The following is a 16,719-nucleotide window of genomic DNA, read 5'->3' as shown; positions in this document are numbered from 1 at the left end:
GTTCTACTGTGGTAAAATGCTATTAAGTAGTATGACATGCTACAGAGAAATCATTTCTAAAAGGAAGAACAATCAATGCATCATATCTTATTGTCCTATTTGAAGAAATTGCTACAGATACCCCAACATTCAACAACCACCACCCTGATCAGTCAGCAGCCATTGAGTTAAGACCCTCCACCAGCAAAAAACATATGATCTCTGAAGTATCAGATGATGGTTAGCATTTTTGAGCAATACAGTATTTTAAATTAAGATATGCACATTTTCAGACGTAATGCTGTTGCACACTTAATATACTACAGTGTAGTGCAAACATAATTTTTATAAGACCTGGAAAACCCAAAACTTTGTTTGACTTGCTTTGCTGTGTTATTCAGCTTATTGTGGTGATCTGGGATGAAACTCATAAAATCTCTGAGGTATGCCTGTACTTAAATCTACCAAAGAAATTCATATCTTCAATATTCATGATAACAAGAGAAGATGTTGTCTTAACAGAACACAGACTAACAGAACCCTCAAAAGTGAAACTTAACTTTGGGGCACCAGTTACTAAAAAGGGGGGTTGCAGAATCGCACTCTTGGAAGCATGTATATTTGGGGAGCTTGAGACAGAGTTCCCAGAAGAGGTTTACTTAATCTCTCCATAGGAGAGAAATATTCCTCAAAGCTCTTCACCCAAACTTCTCCGATCAAACTTGCCCCAAATGCCAAGCAGCTTTCTAATTAGTAAACTGGCTTCAGAGATCCCCTGGTTTAGCAGGGGAAGGGATGCTTGGAGAGGGGGCACCAACGGATCAGTCAGGAGAAACAGTGCAGCTACCCAACATTGCTGAGGCAGGATTCTGGGTTAGATTATGAGACTCTCTTGTCAACCTCACTGCTGGCAAATCTACTCTTTTTTAATTTATCATGGTTTACAGACATCTAATGAAGTATATCCATCTAAAAACAGGTGCCCAGGGAGACCAGAGCAAGCCGGCTTCATCTCGTAGCTGTACAGGGCATGGTGTCTGAGCCACTAAGAAATTCCTGCTGCTCCAAACTTATTTCACCACCGCCTGTCACAATGACTGAAATTTTACCATTATGAGTTACAATTTGGCACAATAAACTCTTGTCAAGATTATTGACAGGGTAAGTGTTGTATGTCTTGTTCAGGTCAGGCTGAGAGCTAGCTGATAAGAAGTGCTCAGTGTGTACTTTGTCTCAATTCGGTAAAGTTCAATGATGATTACCATTTTAGTGAAGCCCAGCTGGTTTCTTGTATGAAATGATTTATGGCTCTAAACAGAGCAGAATAACTGTTCAAACTGGCCATTGCAGATCCTGAGGGAAGCTTGAATGGGGCTGAATTTATAATTTGAGCTCAAACCCTTGATGATCATAGTTTAAGGTTCATTGTATGGGAATTATTAAAACAGTTGTCTAGTCACTAGACTCTTGTGGACACTTTCGGGACCATGCAGCAACTCTTTCTGGAGTGACGACCAGTTATAAAAAGGCCTACTGTATGCCAAGGACTGTGCTAGTCTCTGTTTATGCATCTCACCTAAACATCGCCATAACCTTACCGGGTGGATCCTCTCTCTGACTATCAGACCTTTCCATCCTTTTGACTCATCACAGATCTTATATCCTCCAGATAGGACTTGAGTACACAGCTATTTTTACTGTTTTGAATTCCTGTGACTTCCAGTTCAGATATAGGTCATGCCACTGTGCAGGCTGGACGTAGATGGCGATGCTCTTGATCATACAGCATACATTCGGATCAATTAGAAAATACCTAGATCGCCCCTTGTGAAGTGAGCATTGTCTGAGAGGAAGCCTTTCCTCAACAACTGTGTCCTCTCTAACAACGTACACCTGGATAATTGCATTAATATGTTCATGGTTCATGTATAAAAGTGTAATGTCTCATACTGCAAACTACTTTAAAAAAGGGGCAAATAATTTTGTAAAGTGCTCTTAGTACCTGAATTAGAGAGTAATTTACGAACAAAGTGCATAATAATTAAATTAATGGGATTAAACCTTTTTCAAAGTTCAAAAGCATAATATAATCACATTTTTATTTGGTATGCAGAAGACATAAAATAAACATTGAGTCAAATTTAACCTACATATATATTTATAGTGATATTTAATTTTTATTTAGATTATTAATGGGTCAATACCTGGTGAAGCTCATGCAGATGCATCTTCCACCCCTTCCTACTGCTGTGCCTTTAATCTGCATATGTCCCTGGCTATGGGTTTATTAGGAATATAATTGTAACTACAGAAAGAAAACTAAAAATTGTATATGTTAAATAACATAGCAATTTTCATTCTTCTATTAGCAGGTCAGTAATTTTGTCTCTTGACCTCTGAATTTGTACAGCTAAAATTTATTGCTTTGTGCACAAACACCAGTCACCAAAACTGGGAAACTAGCTGTACAAATAAATAAAAATAAAGATAGCATGAAATTTCCAGAAAAGATGCAGTGTAAACCTAACACCCTTTCACAGCCTACATTGTCACCCTGCACTCATCCTATTAGCATCTCTAACTAGCAAGGTTTGGACTAGCTGTCAAACACCTTTATTAATCCCATCATTTGTCTTCTTGAGGTTGGGAGTGTGAATAAGCCTGTTCCATTAAATTAGGCTTTGAAACTTGTTGAGTGGGAACAATAACAGTAATAACACATCAGTCAGAGTCTACCACTGACACTTCAGAAACATTGAACGTTTTCCCCTTGGAATGCAGAAATGCTTGTGACCAAGCATGGTAAAACTCACACCAGCCCCTGCAGATCCACATATAAAACCTGCACTCAGATTTCAACACCTACTCTTTTTTGCCCCCAGAGTTCTTCTTAGCATTGTGCTACTTGCTGTCGGGTTCTGGTTGATTTTGTTTTACTTTTCTGCAGGATAGCCTATATTCTTTATCATTAGCTGTCTTCCCCCAGAGGTTTGTCATATTTTTTCCTGGCCACACTCACACTGTGAGTTACGTTCACAGTGCCTTCCCCTCAAGCTGCCAGTGGAGTGAATGCTTTGAACAGACAACACACAAACCTACTGAAATGGATTTATTGCAGTCGAACATGTTTGTATGTTGTAGACACACAAAAGGAACAAATGGAATTGAGAGACTGAAAGATGGATTATATCCTTCATCCTAACAGCAGCAACAACAAAAACCCCACCTCAGCATAAATCCCTGGTGTCCTCCTGATGCTTTTGTTTAAACACCCTTTGACTCTCAGTGACTGGAAGCCCTGAATTTTCAGTGCTGCTGATGCCTTGGGCACGCATGTCTATAACTTGCTACTTTGTACACGACCATATATAATGCGCATCATCTCAAGAATCTGAATTTCACAGTCATTAGAATTCAAATAAACTTTCTAGCTCTTGTTTACTTTAATTCTGCTCCCTTTTTCTCCTCTTTTTTTTCCCCCTTTTACCACAATAATTCTATCTTTTACTATGAGCTTGCCTTGGCCTCAGTGAAATATCTCTATCCTCTTACTCTCTACTGAGGGTCTTTAATACACCATTGCTGATACAATTTTGTGTTTGTCTCCTAATTGTGACAGGCAGTATATTGAAAAAATTGAGATTGATTATCCTATGCTTAATGTTTAATAAATATTTGTTGAACAAATAAATACTAATTTCATATATCATTTACATCATTTTAAGTGAAAAAAACTTAAAAACTCTTAAAGACACCTCCACATGAAAACCAAGTCCCCTCCATTAGCCTCTATTTCCTTATGTCCTTTAAATTCAAACCTCATATCTTACCACTATTCAGGTTAGAGTAAAGGAATGATTGGACTAATGTAATATTAAAGTACTAGTGGCCCAGTACACAGATATGTGCACATTGAAAGGAAATTAATTAGAAGAAATATGTTAATATCGCTATTCTCCCTTTCTCTATAATAGAAGTGTCAACCAAATTCACGATTGACAATGACAGATTGAAACACACTCATGCGATTAGTGCCAGCGAGAGCTTTATATGTATCGTGCATGCGTGAATCAACTTAGCCTTTTATATATATAGAACTAGAGGCCCGGGGCACAAAATTCATGCTTGGGGGGGTTCCTCAGCTCAGTCTGCACGCTCTCCAATCTGGGACCCTTCGGGGGATGTCTGACTGCCGATTTAGGCCCGATTCCACAGGGATCAGGCCTAAACCAGCAGTTTGACATCCCTCTCGCAACCCAGGACCACTCACTCCTAACCGCTTGCCTGACTGCCTGCCTGCCTGATCACCCTCTAACCACCTCTGCCTACCTTAACCTCCTCTACCTGTCTGCCTGATTACCCCTAACTGCCCCCCTGTCAGCCTGGTCACCCCCTAACTGCCCCCCTTGCTGGCCTGGTCACCCCCTAACTGTCCAGAAGGAAGTCAGATGTCTGGAAGATATCCGGTTGACCTGGTTTAATTAGCATATTTCCTTTTTCTTAGTATAGACTAGAGGCTTGATGCATGAAATGTGTGCAAGAGTAGGCCTTTGCAGCTGCAGCAGCTTCCCCGATCCCTCCCTCACAGCCAGGGCAGCTGCCTCAATCCCGCGGCTGCAGCCTCAGCTTTGTACAGAAGGACGTCCAGATGGCTGTTTGGTTGATTTGCATATTATGCTTTTATTGTTATAGACTAGAGGCCCAGTGCACAAAAATTTGTGCACTGGGGGGGGGTCCCCCGGGGGTCCCCCAGCCCAGCCTGTGCCCTCTCGAAGTCTGGGACCCCTCGGGAGATAACGACCTGCTGGCTTAGGCCTGCTCCCGGGTGGCAGAGGGCACGCCCAATCCCTAGGTGCAGCCCCTGGTCAGGCTCAGAGCAGGGCCGATTGGGGAGTTAGGGCGCTGCCCCCTGTCATGCACAGAGCAGGGCGGATCGGGAGGTTGCGATGCCACCCTCAGTCACGCTCAGGGTAGGGCCAATTGGGGGGTTGGGGCACCGCCCCCTGTCACACTCAAGGCAGGGTCGATGGGGAGGTTGCGGCGCCACCCCCTGTCACGCACAGAGCAGGGCCAATCGGGGTTGGGGTGCTGCCCCCTGTCACTCACAGAGCAGGGCCAATCAGGGGGTTTGGGCGCTGCCCCCTGTCACTCACAGAGCAGGGCCCATCAGGGGGATTGGAGCTCCGTACCCTGTCACACACAGAGCAGGGTCGATCAGGGGATTGGGGAGCTCCCCCTTGTCACGCACAGAGCAAGGCCGATCAGGGGGTTGAGGAGCTCCCCCCTGTCACGCACAGAGTAGGGCCGATAGGGGAGTTGGGGCACTGCCCCCTGTCACACACAGAGCAGCGCGGATCAGGAGGTTGGGGCACTGCACCCTGTCACACTCAGGGCAGCGCCAATGGGGAGGTTATGGCTCTACCCTGTCACACACAGAGCAAGGCTCGTGGAGGGGGGTTGGGGAGCCACCCTCTATCACCCACAGAGCAGGGCCGATCAGGGGGTTGGGGCGCCACCACTGTCACACTCAGGGCAGGGCCAATGGGGAGGTTATGGCTCTACCCTGTCACACACAGAGCAGGGCCCGTGGGGGGGGGGGGGGGCACCACACCCTGTCACACACAGAGCCGCAGGGTGATCAGGGTATTGGGGAGCTCCCCCCTATCAGGCACAGAGCAGGGCTGATCAGGGGGTTGGGGCGCCTTCCCCTGTCACTAACAGAGCAGGGTGCATAGGGAGGTTGTGGCCCCGTCCCCTGTCACACACGATCGCCGCAGGACGATCAGGGGGTTTGGGCGCTGCCCCCTGTCACGCTGATCCCGGTGCCGGGAGGCATATTACCCTTTTACTATATAGGATAGAGGCCTGGTGCATGCCAATATGCCGTCACTGGAGCAAGCAAGCCTCCCTGTTCGCTTCAGTGCATGGCTGCCGGCCGCCATCTTGGCTGACAGTTAATTTGCATAAGGATATGCTGATTAGCCAATGGGAAGGGTAGCGGTCGTACGCTAATTACCATGTTTCTCTTTTATTAGTGTAGATAACTCATGAAGCAGTTCTTGATGAGCAGGGGGCAGTTGAGAAGGATATAAGAAATGGATTCATATGCATACCTAGTATTGTACATTTTTAGCTCTCTTAATGAAAGGTGGTATTGATTTAATTTGGATAATAATTTTAGATAGTAGAATTCTCAATTAAAATACTACAGCTAGAAAAGAAAAAAATAGTGGCCAAATAGGCATGTCCTCCCAGGCCAGACCAGAAATACAACTAAATTGGAGAACATTTACCTGGAATTACCAGCTGAGGTCCAGCTGAGGAGGAGACTTATCCGGGGAGGACAGAAAACACCTGGAGACCATAGGAAGGGTGAGGTCATGGGAGGAGCTGACCCAGCTTCCAGGGGGGCAGGTGGCAGGTGGAGAGTGAGGCAGGAGCGCTGGGCTATGGGAGGGTCTGTTCCCTCAGAAGATAAAGGCCCAGCATGCAGGCTGGGCTCCACAGCCCAGAACAACAGAGCCAAGACCCCCAGCCCATGTAACATCCAGCATGAAAGGCGGCAGGGCTGCTGGCCACGGTGGAGTCTGGAGCCAGCAGACCAGAACTGGTCAGACAGAAAGCCACAGTTTTCTTTCATCTGTTTTGTTTTGTTTTTAACCCAGAGGACAGGAGTTTTCATTTGCAGCTGCTCACCATGGCTTTGGTGCAGGGAGGGAGATGTGGACTCGCGGTGCCTGAGGAGAGACTGGGGTGGGAAGCATTGCAGGGAGACCTGGAAAAGCAGCAGCTTCGGGTCTTATTTTGTTGGTCAATTCATTTTGTTCATTAGATTCCACAAATAAGTTGGATCATGTGATATTTATCTTTCTCAGAGTGACTTATTTCCGAGATCCACCAATGCTGTCCTAAAGGGTAAGAGATCCATCTTTTTCACAGTTGCATAGTATTACATTATGCAACTATCCCACGGCTTTTTTATCCATTCACATACTGATGGGCACTTGGGTTGTTTCCAAATCTTAGCTATTGTAAATAACGTTATTATAAACATAGGAGTGCATAATTTTTTTCTGATTTGTGCTTTAAGGTTTTTAGAATATATTCCCAGAGATGGGATCACAAGGTCAAATGGGAGTTCCATTTTTAATTTTTTGAGGAAATTCCATACTGTTTTACATAACAACTGCACCAATCTGCATTTCCACCAGCAGTGAACTAGTGTTCCCTTTTCTCCACATACTTGCCAGCACTTGTTGTTTGTTAATTTTTGATGACAGCCATTCTGGCAGGTGTGTGGTGATATCTCATTGTGGTTTTCATTTGCATTTATCTGACTATTGGGGACTTTGAACATTTTTTCATGCGTCTCTTAGCCATTTGTATGTCTTCTTTGAGAAATGTCTATTCATGTCTTCTGCCCATTTTTTCATTGCATTGTTTGTCTTCTTTTTGTTGAGTTGAATGAGTACTTTATATATTTTGGATATTAACCTCTTATCAGATGTATCATTGGCAAATATGTTCTCCCCTTCAGTGGATTCCCTTTTCAATTTTATGGTGGTTTCTTCTGCTGTGAAACAGTTTTTGTTTTATATATTGCCATTGTTTATTTTTTCTTTAGTTTCCTTTGCCCTAGGAGATGTATCCATAAACATATTGCTGCATAAGATGTCTGAGATTTTCTGCTTGTGTTTTCTTATGTTTTCATGCCTTACACTTAAGTCTTTTATCCACCAAAGTATATTTCTGTGTATGGTGTCAGTTGGTAGTCTAGTTTCATCTTTTTGCATGTATCTGTCCAGTTTTCTCAGCAGCATTTGTTAAAGAGACAGTCTTTATTCCATTGTATGTTCTTGCCTCCTTTGTCAAATATTAATTGACCATAATCATGTGGGTCAATTTCTGGGATCTATGTTCTGATCCATTGATCTATATTCCTGTTCTTATGCCAATACCAGGCTGTTTTGGTTATAATGGCTCTGTAGTATAGTTTGATATCTGGTAGTGTGATCCTTCCTATTTCTGTCTTGTCTTCTGTCTCATGATGTGCGCTGACCACAGGGGGTGGTGCAGAACGAAGGGAGGCCTTGGCTGGCAGCCAGAAGGAAGAACCTGGCCAGCAGCCGGAAGGCCCTAATAGCTGGCCAGGCCTAGGGACCCTACCTGTGTACGAATTTTGTGCACCAGGTCTCTGGTGTTGAATAAGAGTAGTTGAAAGCAGAATCCTTGTCTTGTTCCTGTTCTTAAGAGAAACACTTTTAGTATTTGCCCTTTGAGTATGATGTTGGCTGTCAGTTTGTCATATATGGCCTTTATTATGGTGAGGTATGATTCCTCTATTCCCACTTTGCTGAGAGTCGTTATCAAAAAAGGGTGCTTTATTTTATTGGATGCTTTTTCTGCATCCATTGATATGATCATTTGATTTTTATTTTTTAATTTGTTTATGTGATGTATCACATTTATTGATTTGTGAATATTGTACCAGCCTTGTATCCCTGGAATAAATCCCACTTAATCATGATGTATGATCTTTTTAATATATTACTGGATCCAATTTGCTAATATTGTGTTAAGGATTTTAGCATCTGTGTTCATCAGGGATTTTGGCCTGTAATTATTTTCCTTTGTAGTATTTTTATCTCATTTTGGAATTAAGATAATGCTGGCTTCATAAAAAAAGTTTGTAAGAGTTCCTTCCTCTAGAATTTTTTTAATAGTTTGAGAAGGATAGGTGTTAGACCTTCTTTGAATGTTTGGTAAAATTCACCTCTAAATCCATCTAATCCAGGGCTTTTGTTTGCTGGATTTTTTTTAAAAATGACTGCTTCTATTTCATCAGTTGTTATTTGTCTACTCATGTTTTCCAATTCTTCCTGATTGAGTTTTGGAAGATTGCATGTTTCTAGAAATTTGTCCATTTCACCCAGCTTGTCCAGTTTGTTGGCATATAGTTGTTCATAGTATTTGCTTACAATCCTTTATATTTCTGTGGTGTCCATTGTTATATAGCCTCTTTCATCTCTGATTTTATTTATTTGGGTCCTCTCTTTTCGTTTCTTGATGAGTCTGACTAGGAGTTTATCAATCTTGTGTATTTTTTGAAAGAACCAGCTCTTTGATTTATTGATCTTTTGTATTGTTTTTATTTATTTACTTACTTTAGTTTATATGTCATTTATTTCTAATCTGACCTTTATTATTTTCTTTCTTCTACTTCCTATAGGCTTTTCTTGCTGTTTTTTAATTCATTTAGTTTTAGGGTTATATAGTTTCTTAGTCCTTTCTCTTGTTTCTTGAGATAGGCCTGCAGTGCTATGAACTTCCCTCTCAGGACTGCTTTTGCCTTGTCCCATTGGTTTTGGGTGGTTGTGTGTTCATTTTCATTTGTTTTCAATAATTTTATAATTTCTTGCTTGATCTCATTGGTAACCCATTCGATATTTAATAAGCATGCTCTTTAGCCTCCATTTATTTGAGTGTTTTGAGGTATTTTTGTTGTTGTTGTTGTTGTGTTGTTTTTTATAGTTGATTTCTCACTTCATGGCATTGTGATCTCAGAAGATGCTTGGTATTACATCAATCTTCTTGAATTTGTGTAGAAGTGTTTTGTGCCCTAACATGTGCACTATCTTTGTGAATGATCCATGTGTACTTGAGAAGAATGTATATTCCAAAGCTTTGGGGTGAAATGTTCTGTTAATATACATTAGATCCATCTGATCTATTGTACATTTCAGTCCTCTGTTTCCTTGTTAATTTTTGGTCAGGAGGATCTATCCAGTGATGTCAGTGGGTATTAAAATCCCCTACTATGACTGTATTGCTGTTAATCTCTTCCTTAAAGTCCATCAAAGTTTTTTTATGTATTTGGGTGCTCCTATATTGGGTGCATATATGTTTACAAGGGTCATATTTTATGTTATATTTTCTTGTTGAATAATTCCCTTTAGTTTTATGAAGTGGCCTTCTTTGTCTCCTATCATTGCCTTTGTTTTTGAAGTCTATATTGTCTGATATGAGTATTGCTACCCCAGTTTTTTTTTCCATTTACATGAATTTTTTTTTTCCATTCCTTCACTTTCAGTCTGTGTGTATGTTTTGTTCTGAGGTGGGTCTCTTGTAAACAGCATATATGTAGGTCATGTTTTCTAATCCATTCAGTCACCCTATGTCTTCTGACTGGAGCATTTAGTCCATTTACATTTAATGTTATTACTGATACATATTTATATATTGTCATTTTATTTTCTTTATGCCTATGATCCTCTCCTTCTCCTTTTCTTCTTCTTAAAGCAGTTCTGTTAATATTCTTTGCTTTGGTGGTTTGTTGGTAATATACTATTTTAATCTCTTTTTGTCTGTAAAGATTTTTATTTCCTCTTCAGTTTTAAATGATAACCTTTCTGGATACAGTCGTCTTGGATTTAGGTCCTTGCTTTTCATTACTTTGAGTACTTTATGCCATGCCTTTCTGGCCTGCAGTATTTCTCTTGAGAAGTCAGTTGACATTCTAATAGGAATTCCTTTGCATGCAATTTTCTCTCTCTCTCTCTTGCTGCCTGTAAGATTCTTTATTTGTCTTTAACATTTGCCATTTTAATTATGATGTGTTAAAGTGTGGGTCTCTTTGGGTTCATCTTGATTGGGACTCTCTGTACCCCCTGAACTTCTGTGGTATTTTTCTTTACCAGGTTGGTAAAGTTTTCTGACATTTTTTTCTGTAAACAGGCTCTCTGTTTATTGCTCATCCTCTGCCCCTTCTGGTATTTCTGTAATGGGAATTTGGTTACATTTCATATTGTCCTATCCCCCTGCTTTTTTTTTTTTCTATTTGCTGCTCTAATTTGGTATTTATTTCTACTTTGTCTTCCAAATCGCTGGTACGGTCCTCTGCTTCTTCCAATCTACTTATAATCCCTTCCAGTGTATTATTCATGTCAGATATATCATTCCTCATTTCTGTCTGGTTATTGTTAATGGCCTCTATTTCCCTTCTCATGCTGTTGTAATTTGCACTAAGTTCCTTTAGAATCTTTATAACCATTGCTTTGAACTCTATTTCTGATAGGTTGTTTGTTTCCATCTCATTTAGTTCTTTTTCTGGAGATTCTTTCTTTTTCTCTCTTTTGGGGATTGTTTCTTTGTCTCTCCATTTTATCTGTCTCTTTATATTTGCTTCTATGTATTAGTAAAACTGCTGTGCCTACCAGTCTTTGTGGGATGGCCTTTTTAAAAGGTGTCTTGTGGGGTTCAGTCTCTTTGTTCACCTGAGCTGGATGCTCTAGGAGTGTCCCTTGTGTTAATTGTGCTCTTCTGTTGTAATTGGGACTTGATTGTTGATGTTCCATCTGTGGGAGTAATCTCCCCTTCATCTTGCTGCCAGTGAGGTTCAACCACAATGTTGTCATGCCAGCTGTCTAATGGTTGGTGACTCCTTAGCCCAGAGGCTGTGTCTGCCTTGAGTCTCATACCTTGATTGACCCTGTTTTGGGCTGTACTTCCTTCCCCCATGGAGCTGGTCCTGCAATTGTCAGCTGCAGGTGCTTGTTGTATTGTTGGCTTTTACCTTGCTGAGAAGTCTGGGATGGTGTCTGTGGTGGGGACCCAAACTACTGTTTCTGACTAATTAGTTCAGGCAAAGACTCAAATTCTCTAGAGAACTGCCTCTGCCTACAGACAGGTTGGGTTCCATCTAGAGCAGTGGTCGGCAAGCTCATTAGTCAACATAGCCAAATACCAATAGTACAACAATTGAAATTTCTTTTGAGAGCCAAATTTTTTAAACTTAAACTATATAGGTAGGTACATTGTTATTAACTTAATTAGGGTACTCCTAAGGCTTAGGAAGAGCCACACTCAAGGGGCCAAAGAGCCACATGTGGCTCGCAAGCCACAGTTTGCCGACCATGGGTCTAGAGTATCCTCAAGCAATCATCCACAGGTGGGTTGACAGGTTTTCCAAAGGGTGGGAGAATTGCTTCTGACTGGAGGCTTATTGTTATTCTCAGTCTCTTAATAGACCTCAGAAATTCCACTGGGTAGGACATGGGATTTTCCAATAGGGTGGGACAACTGTCTTTCCCCCAAGCAAAAATGTCAGGGTAGTAGAGGTTGGCCTGAGAAAGATGACCTCCACAGCGTGAGGAAATGACTCAGTACAGGAAACCAGAGTGTCTGCCTTCTGAGCTCTCTCCCATGATCCCGCAACCCTGGCTTCTGTTTATACATCTCCAGTCCACTTTTCCATCCCTCTGCCAGAGTACAAGGTGAGTGGCTGAACACGGAATTTTGTGCATTGGCCCTTTGAGAGGGTGCCTGCATTTCCAGCCATCTCTCCCTGACAGACAAGCAACCCCGCTGTTTTTCACAGCTGGATGTTATGTGGGTAACTTTCTCAGTTCTGGTGCTCTCTCTCCTGGGGGGCCCAGCTTGGGGATTAGACCCCATAGTTCTCAATGGAAACCCTCCACAGCTGAGATCTCTCTCTCTGATACTTCAGCTGTTGTCTGTGGGAGTCCATCCAGCCCTTTTGCACCTCTGCCCTTTCTACCAGTCTCTATGCAGTCTCCACTTCCTGTCCTTGGTTATCAGATTTCTCTCCAGCTAGTTCTCAGTTCATTTTTCAGGGTGGTTTTTCTGTATTTTAGTTGTAATTCCAGTTTGGTCCTGGGAGCATATCTGTGAGCTCCCACTTACTTCACCACCATTTTTAATTCTCCCATCCAGTGTGTTCTTGATGTCAGATATCATTCTTCATTTATGTTTGGTTCTTGTCCATGGCCTCTATATCCCTTTTCATACTGTTGTAATTTGCACTAAGTTCCTTGTGAACCATTTTTTCACCTGCTACTCTTTTAAGGAGCTAGGCATGATCTAAGTCAATAAATGGAGATTTTTGAGTCCAGAGGTCATAGCTTTTTCCAAAAATATGTTACTATTTAATATCTTAAATTGTGGAAGAATAAGTCACCCCTAAATATGCTACTTTGGCATGAATATTTTGAACTAAAGGAACATGAAAAACAGCAGGTGCAAGAAGAGTATTTTAATCTCTCCTTTTTTTTCCTGAAAATGGGAGATGAAACTCCCATATGAAATATGACCTCCTTGTACCAGGAGAAAAGAAACATTTTTTAACTGATAGTAATGCTGAAAAAAATTCTGTACAAACAAAAGTCTTTATTTTTTTTAATTTTTCTTTAGCTTCTTTATATATGTTTGTCTCCCTTTATTTGACCTAGAATAAAAGCATTTAGATTTTGTCTCTTCTTTGGTTCTTCATTTTATTTCTTTAAAATTAAATTTATTTTTATTGTTGAAAAGTATTACAGATGCCTCCCTTATTTTCCCCATTGACCCCCTCAACCCCACACCTGTCCAGAACCCCAGACCTTCACCATACTATTATTCTGTGCTCATGGGTTATGCATATCTTAATTTGTAAAAACCTAGGGTCCATAACATCCAAAACAACTGAAGTCTCCACTGACTGGAAGTCAGTCCTGCAGTCAGTGCTGGGTTGCCATGGCGACCCAGCACTGACTGCTGAGGGGGCTGAAGATCAGGCCAGGAGAGAGGCCTGGAGAGAGAAGCAGGGTTTGATCCATAGCCTTCGTGGCAGCTATTGATCAGCCCCTGCCTCTCTCTTTCGATCTGGGCCTGGCCAGCAGCTGTGCTGCTCTTTCTCTCCAGGCCTCTATGGGGCTGCTGATCAGCCCAGCCTCTTTGATGCATCCCAGAGATAGGCCTGGAGATGCTGACTGGCATAGAAACCAACCAATCAGAACCAAATCTGGGTGAACTGTGAGGAGCCAATGGCTGCCTAGGAGGTGGAGCTTTTGATGCTGACTGGCATAGAAACCGACCAATCAGAACCTAATCTGGGTGAACTGTGAGGAGCCAATGGCTGCCTAGGAGAAGGAGCTTTTGATGCTGACTGGCATAGAAACCGACCAATCAGAACCTAATCTGGGTGAACTGAGAAGGCAGAATCTAGGGTGGGGGTTGAGGAGGGGTTTTAAGGGCAACAGCTGTTTGGTGTAAGGTGTAAGAAAGCGGTTCAATTTTTTAATGACCAGTTTGGTAGTATAGTGCATATGGCTGGCTATCAGTCCAAATATAGGGATTATGTATTTTTGTCTGCCAAGAGCATCTCCTCCTGCGGAAAAAGCCTTCTCCTCACCCCATTTAAGCTATCCTATCCTATATAATCTATGTAAACTACTAAAAGGGTAATATGCTAATTAGACCAGGTCGACCAGCCATCGTCCAGACATCTGATGTCCTTCCCAGACAAAGCCATGGTGGTGGGGGCCGAGGTAGAGGCAGTTAGGAGTTATCAGGCTGGTGGGGGAGGGCAGTTGGGGGTGAGATCAGACTGGAAAGGGAGGGCTGATGGGGGCAAGATCAGGCCAGCAGAGGAGAGCAGTTTGGGGGCAAGATCAGGCTGGCAGGGGAGAGCAGTTAGGGATGATCTGGCAGGCAGGCTGGTGATTGGTTAGGAGCCAGCGGTCCCAGATTGTGAGAGGGATGTCCAACTGCCTGTTTAGGTCTGATCCCTGTGGCACTTGGCCTAAACTGGCAGTCAGACATCCCCCAAGGGGTCCCTGATTGGAGAGGGTGCAGGCTGGGCTTAGGGACACCCCCCCCCCCCGAGTGCACAAATTTTGTGCACCGGGCCACTAGTATGCATATAAGATCTTTGGTTAATCTCTCCCCACCCACCCACCCACCCCCATCTTCCCTCTGAGATTCATCAGTCTGTTCCATGCTTCTATGTCTCTGGATCTATTTTGTCCATCAGTTTATTTTTTTCATTAGATTCCACATATGAATGAGATCATCATTTTCTTATGAGGTTTCTTGTGTCATGTAAAAACTAAATAAATGTGTATGTTTTTCTCCTGCTAATCTGAATAATTTAATTTTCAAAAGTCCAAAATAGGTAAAGTTTTTTACTCCACTGCATCAGTTCCTCAGAGTTGAGATTATATTTCTGCTTCTGCCTCTATACTGACATTGTTCTTTGGCTAAAGGTTACTGAATTTTCTTATTCTTCATTTTATGATGTCAGGCAAAATTTATTATATATATTAGATAGGCAACACCTTTTTTATGTTGGGGACACAAGAGGGGATGAATCAAAATGTATAGTAACTGTTATGTACTGACCATGCTCTATGTGCCAATGTCCACACTAAGTCCCTTATTTACTATCTTGCTTAATATTATCAGCATTGCTTTAAAAAATCATTATTTACCTTTTTAACAAAGGAAGAAAACAGGCTTTGAACAGATTGAACACTTATCAAATACATAAATTTGGAAAATAGAAACATTGAAATCACTATTTATGTGTGATTAACTCTAAGTACCTATGCTCTTTGTAGTCATTTTCTCCATTTCTGGGAAAAATACACTGCTTATTAAGTACAGAGACCTGAAATGCATTTAGAAAGGTTTTGCTCAAAAAATAATAAAAATATAAAATATTCTGTTGCTTAAAATATGAAACTTCGGTTATCTGAAGCACATCATTCTATATCACTGCTGCATGGATGAGGCATTGTATGACTGAGAGAGAATTCAATGATTGATGAATCACCAAATGTCACATTTGAATGTGTTTTGGAAGCTTGGAACCATTTTGTGTTTGATAAAGATTCAAATCAACTGGATTTGACATCTGGAAACAGTCATTTCAGCTAGGTCTAGTTTCAAAGGAGGACATCAACAGTGACAGCATAGAAAACATGTTTGCCTCCATGTATTTTTACCTTGAATTATATGTCTATTTAGATTCAATTAGAGTAATTGAAAAAAAGATTTTCACATTACTGGGTGAAATGTTCCTCCTCAAAACTAGCACAGCAGTGCACCTGCAGGAGAAACGCAGCATGCCTCCGGATGCAGTGCAATAAAACACACATCTGATGCAGAAATTGTCACATAATAAAGAAGGTAAAGGGCAAAGTGAAGAACAATTAGCCAATAAAGTGAAAAAAATAACAATCAAATATCAATCCTAATGAATCTGCAATTTCTCCTTCAGTAGCTATCTCTCCACAACCTATCTCCATTTTTAAGAGCTCAGAAATATACATACAAGATGATATTTTTTCCACTTATGGAATGCACTCATAAAAATATTCTAATGTGCTTATAGTGAAGGTGACTCAGCTCGGTGGAGGTAGTGTAAATTGGTGCAAATATCTTAAATATAATCTAGATAGCTATATATAATAGGTAGATAATGATATAAATATTTGAAATATTTATTTTCCTATTTTGTCTCTGAAAATTGAAGCAAAAGATACAGAATTATTTTAATTGGCATTATTTAAGATTAAAATTTAAAACATTTAAAATATTTCATCTATACAATTCTTAATGAGGATATGTAAATAAGGTTATTAAAACAAAGTGTGATAAAATATTAATTATATCTTTGTACATACACATACAAACACAGACTAAAGAACCCAGGCTAGATTATGTATAGAAAAAAGGTGTAAAATACAACTTGATGTTAACAATGTAATTTTAAATAATGTTTCCTTTTATTTACATTTTCAGTATCTAAATTTTCTTAATTAAAAAAAATAATACCCCCTTCTGGCTTTATATCTGAAGAAACCCATGACACAAATTCAAAGGAATAGGTGCACCCCTATGTTTGTGGCAGAGCTATTTAAAATACCAGACTATGGAAGAAATCTAAGTGCCCATCAGTAG

This window comes from Myotis yumanensis, unplaced genomic scaffold (genome assembly GCF_028538775.1).
Source record: "Myotis yumanensis isolate MYYU_CA2020_CCGP unplaced genomic scaffold, mMyoYum1.0.hap1 SCAF_8, whole genome shotgun sequence".
NCBI classification, from domain to species: Eukaryota; Metazoa; Chordata; class Mammalia; order Chiroptera; family Vespertilionidae; genus Myotis; species Myotis yumanensis.
Note: the sequence above shows the minus strand (reverse complement) of the source record.